The 16,614-nt window shown below is 42.8% G+C and overlaps 1 long non-coding RNA gene across 1 annotated transcript in view; it reads left to right on the top strand.

Annotated features, from left to right (window-relative positions):
- Positions 1-16,614, top strand: part of LOC125281091 (uncharacterized) — a 303,368-nt gene that overhangs the window by 210,226 nt on the left and 76,528 nt on the right. The window contains exon 4 of the long non-coding RNA XR_007188156.2: positions 13,925-14,029. This is a non-coding gene — a long non-coding RNA (uncharacterized LOC125281091). The remainder of the gene's footprint in view (positions 1-13,924; positions 14,030-16,614) is intronic.

Below are 16,614 nucleotides of genomic sequence, written 5' to 3' on the forward strand. Positions count from 1 at the left end.
CAGAAGAGGCCAGCTCAGGAGGGGCATCTATGAGACACTGAAAGTTTCAGACTTTATTCAAGGGCAGCGATCAGTCATTTAAGGTTTTAAAGCTATTGTCCAAGCTTTCAAGTTTCTGCAGGTTTAGAGAGTTTCATCTTAACCTTTTGGACTCTCTGGTTTTCACCGAAGAATGACAATATATTTTGAATAATCTGATCAATTAGGCTTTAAATTTTTTCCCTTTAATTTTTATGGAAAAATTATATATGTATCTGTGTGTGCGTATGTCTGTGTACACATATCATAAATGGCCAGCTTGATGAATTTTCACAAACGGGATACAAGCCACACATGTAACCAGCATTCAGATGAAGTAGCACATGTTTCTGCCACCCTAGAAATCCCCCTTATGCGGCCTTTCAGAAACTACCTTCTCACTTTTGATAGTATAAATTATTTTCCGTCTTTGTAATTTATGTAAATGGTGCCATATTTCTGTCCTCTTTCATGTTTGGGGGTTCTGCTCAGTATTACGTTCATGGCGTCCTATCCTGTGATTACCTGTATTTGAGGATCAGCTGTTGTCTTTCCAGTGGGTGAACACCACGTAATTGATTTGTGCTTTCTATAGCTAATAGGCGTTTGGGTCGTTTCTTTGGGACTATTGTGAATAATGCTGCTGTGTACATTCTCGTATATGTTTTGGGTAACGTATGCATGTGTTCCCATTGGGTATAAACCAGGGAGTGGAACCGGGGGTCATGAAGTATGCACATGTTTGGTTTTAGTAGATAATGCCAGTTTTCCAAAGTGGCTGTAACAGTTTACACTATACCTGCAACATAGGAGATTTTGTTTGCTTTCCATTTTTAACTGTTACTTAGTATTTTCAGTATTTTACATTTTAGCTCTAGCAAGAATGTTGTATTGAATTTTGGTGACTGGTGAAGTTGAGCACCTTTCTATATTTATATTGGCTATTCAGATCTCTTCTTTTATGGAGTGTCTGCTCAAGTCATTTGCCCCTTTTAAAATTAGATTCTCTCTTTTTTTATTGATTTGTAGGGGATCTTTATTCTGGATATTAGTCCTCTGTTGAATATATTTTATTATGATTTTCTTCTACCATTCTGTGGGTTGTATTTTTCCTCTCCTGATGGTGTCTGTTAATGAATAGAAATTCTTAATTTTAACATGGCCTAATTTATGACTTTTTTCTTTTACAGTTATTTCTTCTTTTGTCCTTTTAAAGAAAGCTTGCCTACTTCAAGGTCAAGAAGATGTTCTCTATTTCCTCTGAAAAGCTTTATGTTACACCATTTACATTTAGATATGCAATCCTTCTCATATTGATTTTTTCCCCTATTGTGTGATGGGGTCAGTATATTTCTTCATATAAGTATAAGATTGTCCCAACACAGCTCATTGAAAACATCATCCTTTCCCCCCTGTGCCATGTCACCATTTTCATAAGTCAGATAAACGTGTGTGTGTGGGGGGGGGTTGATTTATTACTTTTGATTTTACTGCACAAACTTCAAAGAACACATATCTTTGACTACTGAGGATTTTGTTGCTGTTGTTGACAATGTTTATATAGAAAAATACATATTTATGGCCCCCAGAACTCAATGTGTATATTTCTGTAAAGTGTTGTCGGGCAAAGTTTCAAATCATATATCAAATGTAATTGGTAGAATGTGAGAAACACTTGTGGATGCCGTGAAAAGCATGGTGAGTGTGGACAACGGCATCAAGAGCTCTGATGTTCCTGAGCCAACAGCACCTTCATCACATCGAAAATTGCTGTTAACAATCATGTTAGTGATTACAGCATTGTAATTTATAGTATTTTACCTCCTAACTTGACAGTTTACTTATGTGTTTGTGTTTTGCTATATTTTAGTTATGTCTTAGGAAGCTGGATGGAGGTTCTCCATGGATGTGAACTGTATTTAATGGAGTAGGATGTTGCTTCTTGGTTTTCATGCAGATGTCTGGATTTCACGAAGGGATATCTGGAAGGGTCTACCACAAAGGTATGTTAAGCAGGAGATGCTAGCATTTGCTTATTCAGCTATGGGTACTGTGCACACTTAAAGAAACCAGTGCAGAATTTATCTGTGAGCACTCTGTGATTCGGAGTTTGGGATTATGCAAGTGTCCTTTTCAACCCCTTCATTTAAACAGGATGTTCTGATTTTGGAAGCGTAGTAGTTAAAGTTGTAAATTCATGAAAGCCTAAGCCGAAATTCTGGTGAGCCCATCTTGGTTCTCCTGGGCCGATCTGTACTCCACACCTTCGCCTTCAGGAGACTCTGATCTCACCGTCAAAGGTGGCATGGCTACATAAATGATTTGGAATATTCTTCTGCAAGGGAGTTGTCTCTTCTCTCCCACTATATTCATTTACTCAAATATTTAGATCAGTATGAACCTCTGGATGTTTGTTTTGTCCTTTGGGTTATAACACAATACTACTTTATTTCTCTGGTTCAGAATTTCCCATCTTGGGGGTTCTTTTAGTTGATTCTTATGTCCCTTTGACACACCTTAGCCTGGATATTAACGTGGATTTTTTTTTTTTTGAGTACTTTATTACTTTCGGGTACTCCAGGATACTCTGGGCTCGTTTTGTATATTTCCTGCCCCGATCCTAGAATTGTCCATTTCTCCATGGAGCTCTGGTTTCTTTTATTGAAGAATGGTGTCACAGTCCAAGATCTGGGTGTTAGCTATGCTCATTGCTCCTGGGGTGTCGTTTCTTTTGGCCTTTTCATCCGACAGAGCAAAAAATATGCTGTTCATGCTAACTCCTGCATGTACAGGGATCTATAAATATTTCTGCACATGACTGTTCTGCATCTAGACTACGCCAACATGAGTTCATACTGAGGTCTCCACTTCTGATCCATCATCACATGGATCGGTTTACCTTCTTCTCTAATCAGTACCTCCCACTCCAACTGTTAAGAAAGCTGATTCCCGCCATCCACCGCCCGTTTCCCTAAGTGTCCCATTCCAGTCTCCGTGTGTAGTGACTTCAGAAATGTTGACCTGTAACACCATGGGAAAGACCTTTATCAAGTCCAGCACAGTGCTGATGGCTGATTCATTTTGCCTTTAGTCATAAAGACTCTCTGCATTTCCAGTGTTACTCAAGGCTACATTTTTCCCCAGCTTCTCACTGAAGTTGATTCATGCATTTGTAATACGGGTAGATTACCTTGTCATATTCTTCACTCCATCCAGGGCCACCTCGTAAAAGATTTTCAAAAATCTGTGTACATTAAGGTTCACTCTGTTTTGCTGGGGGTTTTGACATAGCTTATTAAACACTCTTACAGCCTTCAGAGCGGTTTCACCACTGTCAGCAGCCCCTGTGGCTCCCTGTTTCACCCTCCCCCGAGTCCCAGACTATCACTAATGTACATTGTCAGTGTCTTTGTCTTTTCCAAAATGCCCTATAAACGGAGTCTCATACTATTTAGCCTTTTCAGACTGGCTGCTGTTGCAGAGCAGTGCACATTTCAGATTCATCCCCGTGTCTCACTGGTGTCTAGCTCACTTGTTTTTGTCAGCGATAATATTCCACAGTATGGAGGTGCCGGGGTTGTTTATCAGTTCGAGTATCGAAGGCTCCTTGGTTGCTTCCAGTTTGGTGATTATGAATAAACATCTACTATACACATCGCGGGCAGGTCTTCGTGTGGACCTAAGTGTCAAGTCCGCTGGGTAAACACCTTGGAACCACTGCTGCATCCTGTATCGGGACTACATTTAGCTTCATTCGAAGCTGGCACCTGCTCTTCCAAGGTGGCCGACAGCTTTGTGTGCTTGCCAGCAATGAAGAAGCTACTGTTGCTCACATCCTTGCTGGCTTTTTGTTTCTTTTATCTGCTTTATTGCTTTCCTGTTTTAAGTTGCAGTGATTTTTGCTCCTATAGTTATTATTATCCTTCCTTTGTTTGCTGTGGGTTTATTTTACTCTCCTTTTTCCAGCTTTTTGAAGTGGGAGGTTATATTACTGATTTGAGACTCTGTTTACCTCTTTTCTGTTGTAACTGTGTGGGCCATGAGTGTCCCCCTCAGCGCTGCTTCGGCCGTGTCCCACAGATTTAGATTTGTTCCATTTTCATTAAAGAATTTCCTTGAGACTTTCTTTTTATCCACGGATTGATTATTTAGAAGTGTGTTGTTTAGTTTCTAAGTATTAGGAGATTTTCCTTTTATCTATCTGTTATTTTTGTTTGTTTGATTTCATTGTGGTCAGAGAATACACTCTATTATTTCACTGCTGATTTTGCTGAGGTTTGGTTTATGGCTCAGGCTAAGGTCTGTTTTGGCATATGTTTCTCATGGACTCTTGTAAAGAATGTGTATCTTACTCTTACTGGATGGAATGTTGATTAGGTCCTGGGTGATGGTGTTATTGGGTTCTGTACCCTTTCTGACTCCGTCTCGTTATGCCAGTTGTTGAGAGATGGGTGTTGGCGTCTCCAGCTGCCATTGTGGATTTGCCTGTTTCTCCTTTGTAGTTCAGGTATTTTGCTTCAGGTATTTTGCAGCTCTGTTGTTTGTTGCATACATATGCAGAATTGCTGTCTTCCTGGTGGAGTGACCCTTTTATCATTGCATAATGTCTTTCCATGCCCCTGTGAATTCTGTTTTCTCTTAAGTCCACTTATGTCTGATACTAATGTAGCCACTCATAATTTCCTCTTTTTAAAAAAGATTTATATATTTGAGAGAGAGAGACAGAGAGAGAGCTCGGGTGGGGGAGGGCAGACAGGGGTAGGGCGGAGGAGAAGAGAGAGAATCTCAAGCAGACTCTGTGCTGAGCAGGGAGCCCGACACAGAGTTCAATCCCAGGACCCTGAGATCATGATCTGAGCCAAAATCAAGAGCTGGTTGCTTAACAGACTGAGCCACCCAGGTGCCCTACCACTTATGATTTCTTCCAATTAATGCTTGCATAGTATTTCTTTTCCCATCTTTTATTTTCAGCTTGCCTATGTATTTATATTTGAAGTGAGTTTTTTGCACACAGCGTATGGTTGGGTCATGTTTTCTTAGTCCACTCTGCCAACCACTTTTTCTCCACTGCTTCTTTAAAAAAACTATTAATTTTTCTATATTTATAGGCTGTGATCACCCCAGTAAATCTAGTTAACATCTGTGTTCATACATAGTTACAAACTTTTTTTTCTTACAATGAGGACTTTTAAGATCTACTCTCTTAGCAACTTTCATATATTCAATACAGTATTATTAAATACAGTCACCATGTTGGATATTACATCCCCAGAACTTCATTATTTCCTAAGTGGAAGTTGATAACTTTTGACCCCTTTCACATATTTGAAATGGCTGTTGCCTTCTTCATTTTAAAAATGGGAAAACTAAAGCTCAGATATTAATGTAGCTTTAATAATCAAAAAGGACCTTATCCCAGGATCTTTGATCCAACTTTGATAAGTATACAATGTGTAATATAATGTAGTTATATTATGTTTACTAAGTGCTATATGGGAAAGCTATATGAAGGGAGGGAAAAGTACTATGTGCTGAAGTAAATAATGACTAAATTTATAGAAGGTGTTTGTAGAATATATGGGACTAGGCTTCCAAAGAAGACTGGGTCTGCTTGATGGGATGGGGGAGAGAGTACTCCACGTGTTTCTAGGGAACAGAGTAAGTGAAATGAGGTGTAATGTTTGATGGGAATAAGCTGTCACAGGAAGTGAAGCTAGGGAGTAGAGTGGAGCTAAAATTCTCATTTGAAAGTAAAAAAAAATAATTCCATCTGGTGCTTTACAGTCCTAATAAGTAGATCTTGGTTTCCTGTAAGAGTGACCAGGTTGTTAATTCTTCCACGTACCCCAGCCATGGTGTTTAATATTTATGGTGTCATCCCATCCTTTCTAAGTGACTTGTCTCCCCCCACACTCTGTAGGTCCTGGGAAGTGGGGACCAAGCTTCATTCCCAGTGTTCTACATTCTGACGCCACAGATGTCACCTTTAAGAGAGAGCACAGAGGCGGGTGCCTGCAGGTGACCCAGGGTGGTGAGTCCTTGTGTCTGGTGAAGGTTTGTGCACCAATAGCCGGAAGCAGGCGAGAATGAGCTACCATTCACATGTCAGTTGAAATAACAAGTTAAAGAAGGATAATGTGAATCCAGAGAAACCTGATGCACCACACCAGTTTCAGAGATTAATGCCCCAGGGTCATGATGCTGAGAGTCTCCCAGAGATACACCTTTAGTAAAGCCACTCAGATAAATTTTGGGCTTGCATAGCCCCAGCCAGGAGAACACCCCATCCTGTGGTCAAAGCTGTGGGAGCTGGAGGGGGACTTAATTTCCTCAACTATAATCTGATGTGTAAGAGGTGTCTGACTGGAGTGGAGAGGCTGCTTGCTTGAAGCTAGACATCTAACTGGTCGGTGATGTTGCTTTGCTGAACTTCTCTGAGTTCTACGCTTGGAGATGCGGGTGGTCTGTGGGATGTGGTGGGGAGGTCATGAGTCAGCTTCTCTGAAGGGAATACCACGTGTCCCCAAACTCTTAATTCCTTTATCAGCTTAAAGAGTACTTTTTTTTTTTTGTCTCAGACCACAAAATGTTGTGGATATTATGCTTCCTAAGTGTGGTGATGAAGTAAACACAGAAATAGAATTTAAATAAAACCATGGATTCATAACAGACAATTAGGACTGTAGCATGAGAAGTAAGCCACCTCTGGAGGTGTGTACAGGAAAATATCTTCCATTCTTAGAAGCTTTCTGAGGCACCCCTGAAAGATGGCAATTTAGCCTCAACTTGAACCGTTCCTGTTACAGGGGGTTCCCGCCTCACCAGCTGCCTCAGCAACGTGGCCACACGGCCGGAGTTGTTACCAGTTCACGAGATTAAGTTTGCCTCAACAGGAGAAGGGATTTGCCAACGTTCTGTAAGGGAAGCTAGGAATGGCTGAGGCCTAGGAATGATGTTGATATTGTGGGATACTATGGAATTCAAGATTTGTCTTGTACAAATGGTGTCTTGTAGCCATGTTTAGGGATGCTGGAGAAGACAGTTGTGGGTCCATGACCAAGGCAATAAGGAATAACATTGAACTTGGAAAATAAAGGTGCAAATAGGAATGGTGGGCAGGGAAATGATAAGAAGAGGATTGTGAAAACCAGGGTGAAGGCAAAGCAGAGCGGCGAAGCTGGCTGGCATTTGGGCGACAGGACTCGGCTGATACTGCTCACCTCCCACTCTGCGGTGCCTCTGATCCACCGGGGCATTTCTCCTGGCCTCATTATGCTGCCTTGTCACTATGAGCTTACGGTAAGAGAGAAAATTTACCCTTTTAGGCGAGTATCTGGCAGATGGAGAAGAGATTCATTACTCCCAGAAATGCATAATCTTGCTTCTGTCAATGTAAAGAAAGTGAAATGTTTTCTCCTGGAAATGTAATCAGGGTGGCTGTTCCATCACACGTGTTTGCTTCCACTTTCTCCCCAAAGGAGTATTTTATCCTACTTGGAGATGTTGCAGGATCCATTAATTCAATATGATGCCGGTTGCTATAAATAATATTTCTTTCTGCAGTAACTGGATAGAAAACGTTAAATTTAATATATTGGGTTTAGGAAAACCATTTTGCATCTTCTCCAGTTAATTGGACATTATAATGTGTTAATTACAAGTGTACCTATAATGCCAAGGGGTTCAGAAAAAAATGCAGTGACTTTAAAAAGAAAATTCAAAATCTATTTGCGCCTGCCCCCCACTCCCCCCTCCCGTGGAGTTTCTGTGATAATCTCCTTTCTAAGGTGAGTAAGAACTCCAAGATGTCTATTTAGGTACATAATGGAGCCACGGATAAGGAACATAAGCGTAGATGAGGGTTTTAGTCTCATTTTCATCTCTGACATGTAACCAGCTGGAGGAAATAGCAGGGTATCTGTGTTCTTATTTTTTTCCTATACTCTGCATACGTTCTCACTATGTTTACACATTGTCAGGGAAGTACAAATTCCTTAAGCGGTTGCCAAGTGTGGGGTTCCTCATATCCTCATTTCTAAGATCACGAAGTTGCAGAGTGAGCATGGAAAGGCTCAGAGCTAGAGAAGCAGCGAGGCCAGGAGGGGAGGAGGCTCTCTCTCTTCATGGAGACTCCGTCGACCTTGACTTTATTCCTTCACCCGTGCTTAGTGGTTGGTATTTAGCCAAATCTAACAGAGATGACAGACATGTCTTACTTTTCTTAACTCATGAAGCACATGTTTACCGAGCTCCTGCTATGCAGGGCGCCATGCTCGATCTGGCTCAGAAAGAGAAACAAACAGGACCCTCAGCGATGCGGGCTGGAGCAGCAGTAGCTCACAGACAGGACTCGAGGCCCGGAGCGCTTCGCCGCGGGAGATGGGAGCCTGTGCCCGGGGTGTCCCCAGCACAGTCAGGGACAGGGCTCAGGCAGGAAGAACACGGGTCCCAGAACCCGGGCTTCTCCTGCTGTCGCTGGAGAGCAGTTTTCTCTGTTGATGGTCATAACGAACCACTGGGCAACTTTGCCTGCGGTTAGCTCTCCTTTTAAGCCTCTATATCTCCCTTTCCAGTGTTTCCTCCTTTTCCTGAACAAGGACTCAAGAAAGGAAGAAATCCACAGAGAGAAATGACACCTTTTGGTCAGCAGTTCTCTGTAAATTACGTTTGTGAAAGCCCAGCCTTTTCACAGCCTAGTTAATGAATTCCAGTGGGCTCTTGTTCGGTCCTGAAGTTCCTTCCCATTTCTTTGCTTTCAAAAAATGAGAAGTTAATTTCTTGCTTTTTAAAAATTAATAGCAACTAATTGGATCCACGATAAAGGCAACACGGAGCTAATATTATTATGAATTGTTGACATGGATCTCTTTTGGGGAAAATGTACAGAAGAACTAAGGCAATGGTGGATTTTTTTTTTAATCCCACTTTTTATAGTAGACACTCATTGCACAAAATTTACAAAAGTCCTGCAAACTGTGACCAGAGAATATATTGCCAAAACAACCAAGCAGGCTCATTTAAAATCCAGTTAATTCAGCGGTAAACACTGGGGGAGTCAGTTGTGGGGCTTTCTGATGGCAGCCGAGGCTGTTGTGGAAATAATGTTGAATTAAGTGTTAAGAGATCTGGCTTCTAATCTGGCATCTAATAAAACTGTGTGTCCCTGGAGAATTATTCCATTTCTCTGTAATATCTGCGGAAAGAGTGTCACGCCTACAGCCCTAGTTATCTATCACTGTGCAAAATATCGCCTCCCGGCTTCCATGGCATCCTCTGGTTCTAAGTGAGTTTCCTGGTTGCTGGTGAGTCACCAGCCTGCTCGGGTTCAAGGGGAGAAGAAACAGCTCCAGCTCTCCCTGTGGGAGCAGCCAGGATTTCCAGGTGCATTTAGAACGGGAGATACCCTTCTAGCCATTTAGAGAAAACACATGCTTCCCACCTAACCTACCATTTTTAATGCTAAATCATTGCCTCAGAATATGGAATATTTGTCCTTCTTGTAGTTTTTCAAAATTTGCACCTGTCAAACATCTTTTGGATTATAACTTCTTGCAAACTTCTCTTTCTCTTTCTCTATAATTAATATATGTATTTATGTATTTATATATTCAATTACTTTTTAAATTTTTATTTTTCCCCCAGCTTTATTGAGATATAATTGACTAATAACGTTGTGTGAGTTTAAGGTATACAGTGTGTGGATTTGATACATTTATAGATTGCAAAATGATTATCCCCATAGTATAGAGCTAATTCCTCCATCATGTCACATAATTACCATTTCTTTTTCATGGCGAGAACATTTAAAATCTACTCTCCTAGCAACGTAAGAGTGCATGATACAGCATTATTAGCTAGCATCACCATGCTGTACATTAGATTTCCAGAACTTATTAATCTTATAAGTGGCAGTTTGTATGTGTTTTTGATGTTCATTTAAAATCCAGCCAAGACCATATTATTAAGGATAGAGCTTTTATAGTCTTAAAAACTAGGTTTGCTAGGTAAGTTATCAGATACATATGAAATATCTTTGCTTTTAGCTGGCCTGCATGGTTCCCTAAGGACCATTGTGATTGTGTTAAATCCTAGCTAGTCTAGTATCTACTGGCCTCCAAATCATAAGACCTCCTCTCCTGGGAAATTATTGTATTTGCCTCCTTAGTGAGAGACAGACTTATTTAAAATCCCTCTGGCCTTGGAGTGAAGATATGGCAATGGCAGACAAAGGCACCTGGGTGCTTGGGTTCGCTGTGGCCTCTTGCTGGACTTCCGCAAAGCTCTTCGCAGCTGTTCTAGTCAACGGGATTTCTGTCCTCACTGTACCTCCCTTGGGCGGGGGGCTCCATTTTGTAGTGGCTGAGAGTTCAGCCTTTGGTGTCAGACAGCCCGGATTCTTCATCTCCCCTCTCCCCAGACGTGTCCTTACGTGTTGTTATCTGTAGAAAGGCACAGTGACAGAAACAACTGACAGATTTGCACGAGGATAAGTGATAGCATGGAGCGCTTAGCTCCACGCCCAGCATTAAGAACTGTTTGGTGGCTGCTAATGTTATTCGTTTTATTTCATTATCGTTATTATCCTTATGTATGTCTGCACCTGTCACTCATTCAGTAGGTTTTCCCTGCTCTCAGACTTCTTTTTTTTAAACATTAAAAAAAATTTCTTTTAAGATTTTTATTTATTTGAGAGAGAGAGAACAAGCGGTGGGGAGGAGCAAAGGGAGAGAGAGAGAAGCAGACTCCCTGCTGAGCAGGAAGCCCAACGTGGGGCTCGATCCCAGGACCCAGAGATCATGACCTGAGCCGAAGGCAGATGTTTAACCTACTGAGCCACCCAGGCGCCCCCTCAGAATTCTTGATAGCTTGGTGACCCTGTATTTCTCTTGGGTACCATCTGTAGGGAACAGCTTGTAATAGAGACATTGAGAAGATTCCTGATGCCGCTATCTGTAAACTCAGATGCCTCCTCATGGGGCTACTGTGTTACTGTGCACGCCTGTGTCTGAAAAGTTATATTGTAGAATGGAAAGTTGGTCACCACACTACTGCTCAGACTAGAGTGGGGGCACCTAGTGGCTCTCCTCCTACCCCCAAGTTCCTTTCCCTGGGGATTTCCATCTGTTGGTAATAAACTTTTGAGAAGTGGCGTTATGGAAGCACATTTCTAAAATTCTAGCCTGAAATAAGATTACAGGGCATATGATAAAGCTGAAGACTCCTACGTAACCTTTGGGGTAAGTGTGGCAAGACCGATTTAGAGCCATTCAGAGAAATATGATAGACACGGCTGCCCTGTCTCAGTGTGAAGCCAACAACCCAATTTCCAGTCACCTTCTCTTCCTGGGTTCAGAACAGAGCCAATTTCATCCACCTTTTCCCCAGTGGCAAGATTTCCAGAATTCTCCTCACTCTGGTTTTCTAATTAGTCTTTACTGCAGAATCGGTCTGAGCAGAATAGAGCGCATGACCTTTCCTCATTATTTGGGAGTGATGTTATCTATGACTGCATTCGAAGATGGCATCGGCTGTTAAGTAACATTATCACGTCCTGAGCTTACTGCCGGAAAACGTGGAGGCCTTTGTTGATGCTAACTGTCGTCAAGCCGCATAGCCTGTATTGTGGCCTGCAATTGATTTTCTGAACTTAATGCAGGCCTTCCTATTAACAAGCAAGATGCTTTTTAGACCTATGACGTTTTTACTGGTCCTGATTCTACTTACTTACAACAACTTCACCCTTCTAATCATTGACACCGCTCTGTGCTGAACTTATACCGAACCTAGATACCCAAGTAACCCCTCAAATAATTCCAGTGCCTTAGAATATTCCAGGACGATGCTTTACGCGCACACACACACACACACACACAATAAATACAAGTGTACTTCCATATAACCACCATATGAAAACTTGTGCAAAAAGTAAGGCATTGTTCATGTAAAAGAATTCACTTTAGGGGAAAAAAAACACCCTCATCGTGACGTTTTGTCAAATGCATTAATACCATTAGATGGATTTAAGAACATTACATTAGCACACGACTGTCATGACTATTTCCCTCTAACTGTGAGCCTTTCTCGCTCACATCTCAGTGAGTCACCACCTCACGTGGAGTAAATGGCCAGCCCCGCAGCAGGGCCCCTGCGGACAGCTGACTGCAGAGCGGGGTGCAGCCTCATTCCCCCACCTCCCCGGCTTCTGCCACTTTGTTTCCTTAGCTTGACAGTGGCCGCAGCGTTTCCTTCTGTTTCTTGCATACAGCACCGAGTTTCCTTCTCTGACCCTTGTACTTGGGGACTGCACCCCCCGCCCCCGACAGCATCACTCTTCTCCAGTCTTTGCAGGGACTCATTCTCAGCACTCGGATCCTGCATCAAGGGCCAGCCTTTGCTCAGGGCTTCTCCTGAACCCCTGAGTTACCTCCCCACTCACTTAAACCCTGTCCCATTTATTCGCGATTCCAAGCCAGAACCTTGACTCACTTTCTTCATAGAACTTTTCACTGAGATGACCATCCGTCTTGTTTCTTCCCAGGCAGTGCCTGATGGCACCTGCTTTCCTGGTGTAATCATCAATTACGCTCAAAAGTGTCTGGTTTAGATATTAAATTAGGCAGAGACCATGTTTATCATTTCTAGAAATGATATTTATTTATTTTTCCGTATTATTCTTAGGTGTCTCTTCACTAGAATATCTGAACAGGAGACACTGTGCTGGGCAATTATCTAAGCACTAGGAAGACAACAGTAGATAAAAAATCATAAGAACTCCATAAATATTTTTTGATAGAACCAATTAAATAAATGAATTACAAACTTTCACATGATCTGTGCACAGACACATAAATAGACTTAAGTGAAAGTTTTGGTTCAGATTTTACGTCACAGTTATTCCAACTTATACTCCAAATAATATATAAGTAGGGATAAACTCACCCTCTTTTAAAGGAATGAGATCGCAAAGTAATTGTCAGGAAGTTTATTGAAAAAGAACTTTATTTGAGAAGGTTTCTCCTACTGCACTGCCCGAAGCTTCCTGAAGAGGGGCTGGCTTGTCTATTAGTAGCTGAGGGCTTCTCTCTACCTTTGCCGGTGTTTTCTTTCCATATCTGGCCTTGGTATGTGACCAGTTACTCTAGATAACTCAGGCAACATTCTTGCAAATAGCAGTAATGCCCACTTGTCCTTTTCAGCAAATAAAGTGGATGAGATACATCACAATCAAGAATTTCTGTCTCCACGAAAAGATGAATATTAACATCGAGTAAAAAGGTGTCCAGTTTTGTTTTGTTTTGTTTTTCAAAAATGATGCCAGGATTCTTCAGGCACTTCCCACTTTGTGTTTGATTTGGGGGAACTTCAGCCACGAGTGGAAGTCTGCCTGGGAAGTCTCAGGACCTGGCACGATAAAGGAGCAGGACACTGTCGTTAATTCGTGCACGGCAGTCTGTACTCTTTCTGCTGGTCCACAGCAGGCGAGCGGAGGGTGGTGCATGGTTACTGTTTAGGAGTCGGAGTCTGTCAGCCGCAGAGGACAGTAACACAGAGACCAAGGCTAGCCTTTGTGAGTGGAGCCTTTGTGTGAGTTAAGAACAGATTCTCCTGGGCACCTGGGTGGCTCAGTCAGTTAAGCGTCTCGGGTCATGATGCCAGGGTCCTGGGATTGAGTCCCGCCTCGGGCTCCCTGCTCCACGGGGAGCCTGCTTCTCCCTCTCCGGGCTTGTCCCTTAGCTTGGGAACTTTGGGCAGCGCACCGTCTACATCTCTTCATGTAGAAGCCCTTAGAAATGGGCGCATGTTAGGTAGCAAGGAATTTTATTTTCTCTGGTGCGTAAAACTGATTGAAATTCAGATTTACCCTGGTAACGATTTAAAATCTGCATTTCGTTCTTTCCCACCGCAGGGATGATTTATTCACATTCACGTCCCCGACACTAAGCCGAGCGTCGTCAGGATGTAGGAAGCCGCAGGAGACCACAGCACTGCCCTGAGAGTGAGGCCAGTTCAGGTAAGTGACATAATCATAGGGGTTTTGGGTTTTTTTCCATAATCATGAGTATTTTTAAAAGCAATGTAGACCTGGGAACAGAGAAAACCTGAGTGAACTAGATCCCAGTAAGAACGGAACTAAGTTCCAGTGAGAGACAAGTCCTTCCTGGAAAAAAGAGAAGCGGTGGCTGCTTTAATCTTTGGCACATTTCTCTTTACCTCAGAAATGGTAGGATGTTGTACCCAAATGTCCCCCGCCTTTTTTTTTTAAGATTTTGTTTATTTATTTGAGAGAGAGAGAGCATGAGCAGGGGGAGGCGCAGAGGGAGAAGCAGATCCCCCCAGGACCTTGAGATCGTGACCTGAGCCGAAGTCAGTCGCTCCACCGACTTTCATCTGCCGTGTGGGGCTGACATGATGGTTCTGAGGAACCTGAGGATGTCTGGTCCCAGAGTGACTCCACACCCACCCCTAGATCTTTTCACGAGCCCTTCACTGAGAGCACAATAGCAGCACTGAGGGCTGAGGGGAGAACAGGAAGGTAGAGTGAGTCCCCAGGTGCGCAGAACCCTTCCTGAGCACGCGGCAGGGCCCTCGTGAAAGCTTCGGGGAGCGCAGGACTGAGAACCGCTCCCCCACGGCTCCTGGGCCTTCACAGAATGCAAGGCATCAGCGAATCAAAGCCTGTCCTAGTGGGTGGAGCGAGTCTCCTAAGGCTCAGGGACCTGCTGCTGGCTTGTAAAGCCTCGAGAGACGCTCAGAATCTTAATTCTCATATCCCAAGCCTTCTGACGGGAACGTCTTGATCCAGCCCTCAAAGTATTTGAAGCCAGTGGTGAACGGAATCCAATTAAGGCTGCAGCAAAGCTCAGACAGCCCGATTACAGATGTGTTTGGTTCAGCTTCTAACCCTTTTCAAGGAGCAAATACTGTCTGTTTACTTCTCAGTTATTCTTTCACATGGACTGTACAGAATGAGATTTTAAAAACTAAAGAGCTAAACGAAGAGGCAAGAAAATGTGATCCATTATCAGGAGAAAAAAATTGGTCATAGAATCAGGCCCAAAGACATAGATTATGGAATTAGCAGGCGTGGGCTATAAAGTAACCCCAGTAAATGTGTCAGAGGATTTAAAGGGAAAGATGAACAGTACGTAGAAGCAGATGGAGAATTTCAGCAGAGAAGTGAAACCCATCCAAAGAAATGATGGAAATCTAACAGTGAACTAGGAGCAGTTTTCATTTGTGTGCACTTAGTAACGGAGCTCTAAAGTATATGAGACAAACACTAGCAGAAGTCAGTCTTTGTTGGAGAGTGGAGAAATGTGTAAATCCATAATCAGAGTGGGAGATTCTCCACATCCCTCAGTAACTGAAAAAACAACTAGGCAAAGTCATAAAGATACAGGGGATTTGGACATAACTGTCAACCGCCTTAACCTATTACCAACACTGCACACAAAATACAAATATATTCGTAAACATTTACTGACACCAGCCATAGGCTGGGCCATCGGAGAAGTCTCAGTTAGTTTTAAGAGAGTGATGTTATAGAAAGTGTGTTCTCTTGAGACTGTTAGGGACCGGGGGAACAAGCTCCCAAAACACGGCGCATGTGGGGCGCTTCCCATTGGCTGTTCTTGCTAAACCATTTCTCTCACAGAGCAGAACCCAGATGCAGCCAGGATGTGCCCTGGTATATAAGCCCGACTTAAAACAGAGGACCCCGGCACCAAAAAGCACCTGCGAGCCGCCTGGGTCGCCTGCCAGTATCGACCATTCAGGATGAGGCCCTCCCATCAGGGGAAGACAGATCAAAACCATAGTGAGATACCACCTCACACCAGTCAGAATGGCTAAAATTAACAAGTCAGGAAACACCGCATGTTGGCGAGGATGTGGCGAAAGGGGAGCCTTCTTGCACTGTTGGTGGGAATGCAAGCTGGTGCAGCCACTCTGGAAAACAGTGTGGAGGTTCCTCAAAGAGTCAAAAATAGAGCCACCCTACGACCCAGCAATTGCACTACTGGGTATTTACCCCAAAGATACAAATGTAGTGATCTGAAGGGGCACCTGCACCCCAGTGTTTATAGCAGCAATGTCCACAATAGCCGAACTATGGAAAGAACCCAGATGTCCATCGACAGATGAATGGATAAAGAAGATGTGGTCCATATACAATGGAATATTACTCAGTCACCAAAAAGAATGAACTTTTGAATGGAACTAGAGGGTATTATGCTAAGTGAAATAAGTCAGCCAGAGAAAGACAAATACTGTATGATTTCACTCACATGTGGAACGTAAGAAAACAGAAGATCATAGGGGAAGGGAAGGAAAAATAAAATAAGATGAAATCAGAGAGGGAGACAAAGCATAAGAGACTTTCAGCTCTAGGAAACAAACCGAGGGCTGCTGGAGGGGAGGGGAGTGGGGGGATGAGGTAACCGGGTGACAGGCATTAATTGAGGAGGGCACTTGATGGAATGAGTGTTGAGTGTTGTCTGCAACTGATGAATCACTGAATTCTACCTCTGAAACTAATAATACACTATATGTTTACTAAATTGAATTTAAATAAAAAATTTTAAAATAAAAGAAGGG

The sequence above is a fragment of the Ursus arctos genome, unplaced genomic scaffold (genome assembly GCF_023065955.2).
Source record: "Ursus arctos isolate Adak ecotype North America unplaced genomic scaffold, UrsArc2.0 scaffold_3, whole genome shotgun sequence".
NCBI classification, from domain to species: Eukaryota; Metazoa; Chordata; class Mammalia; order Carnivora; family Ursidae; genus Ursus; species Ursus arctos.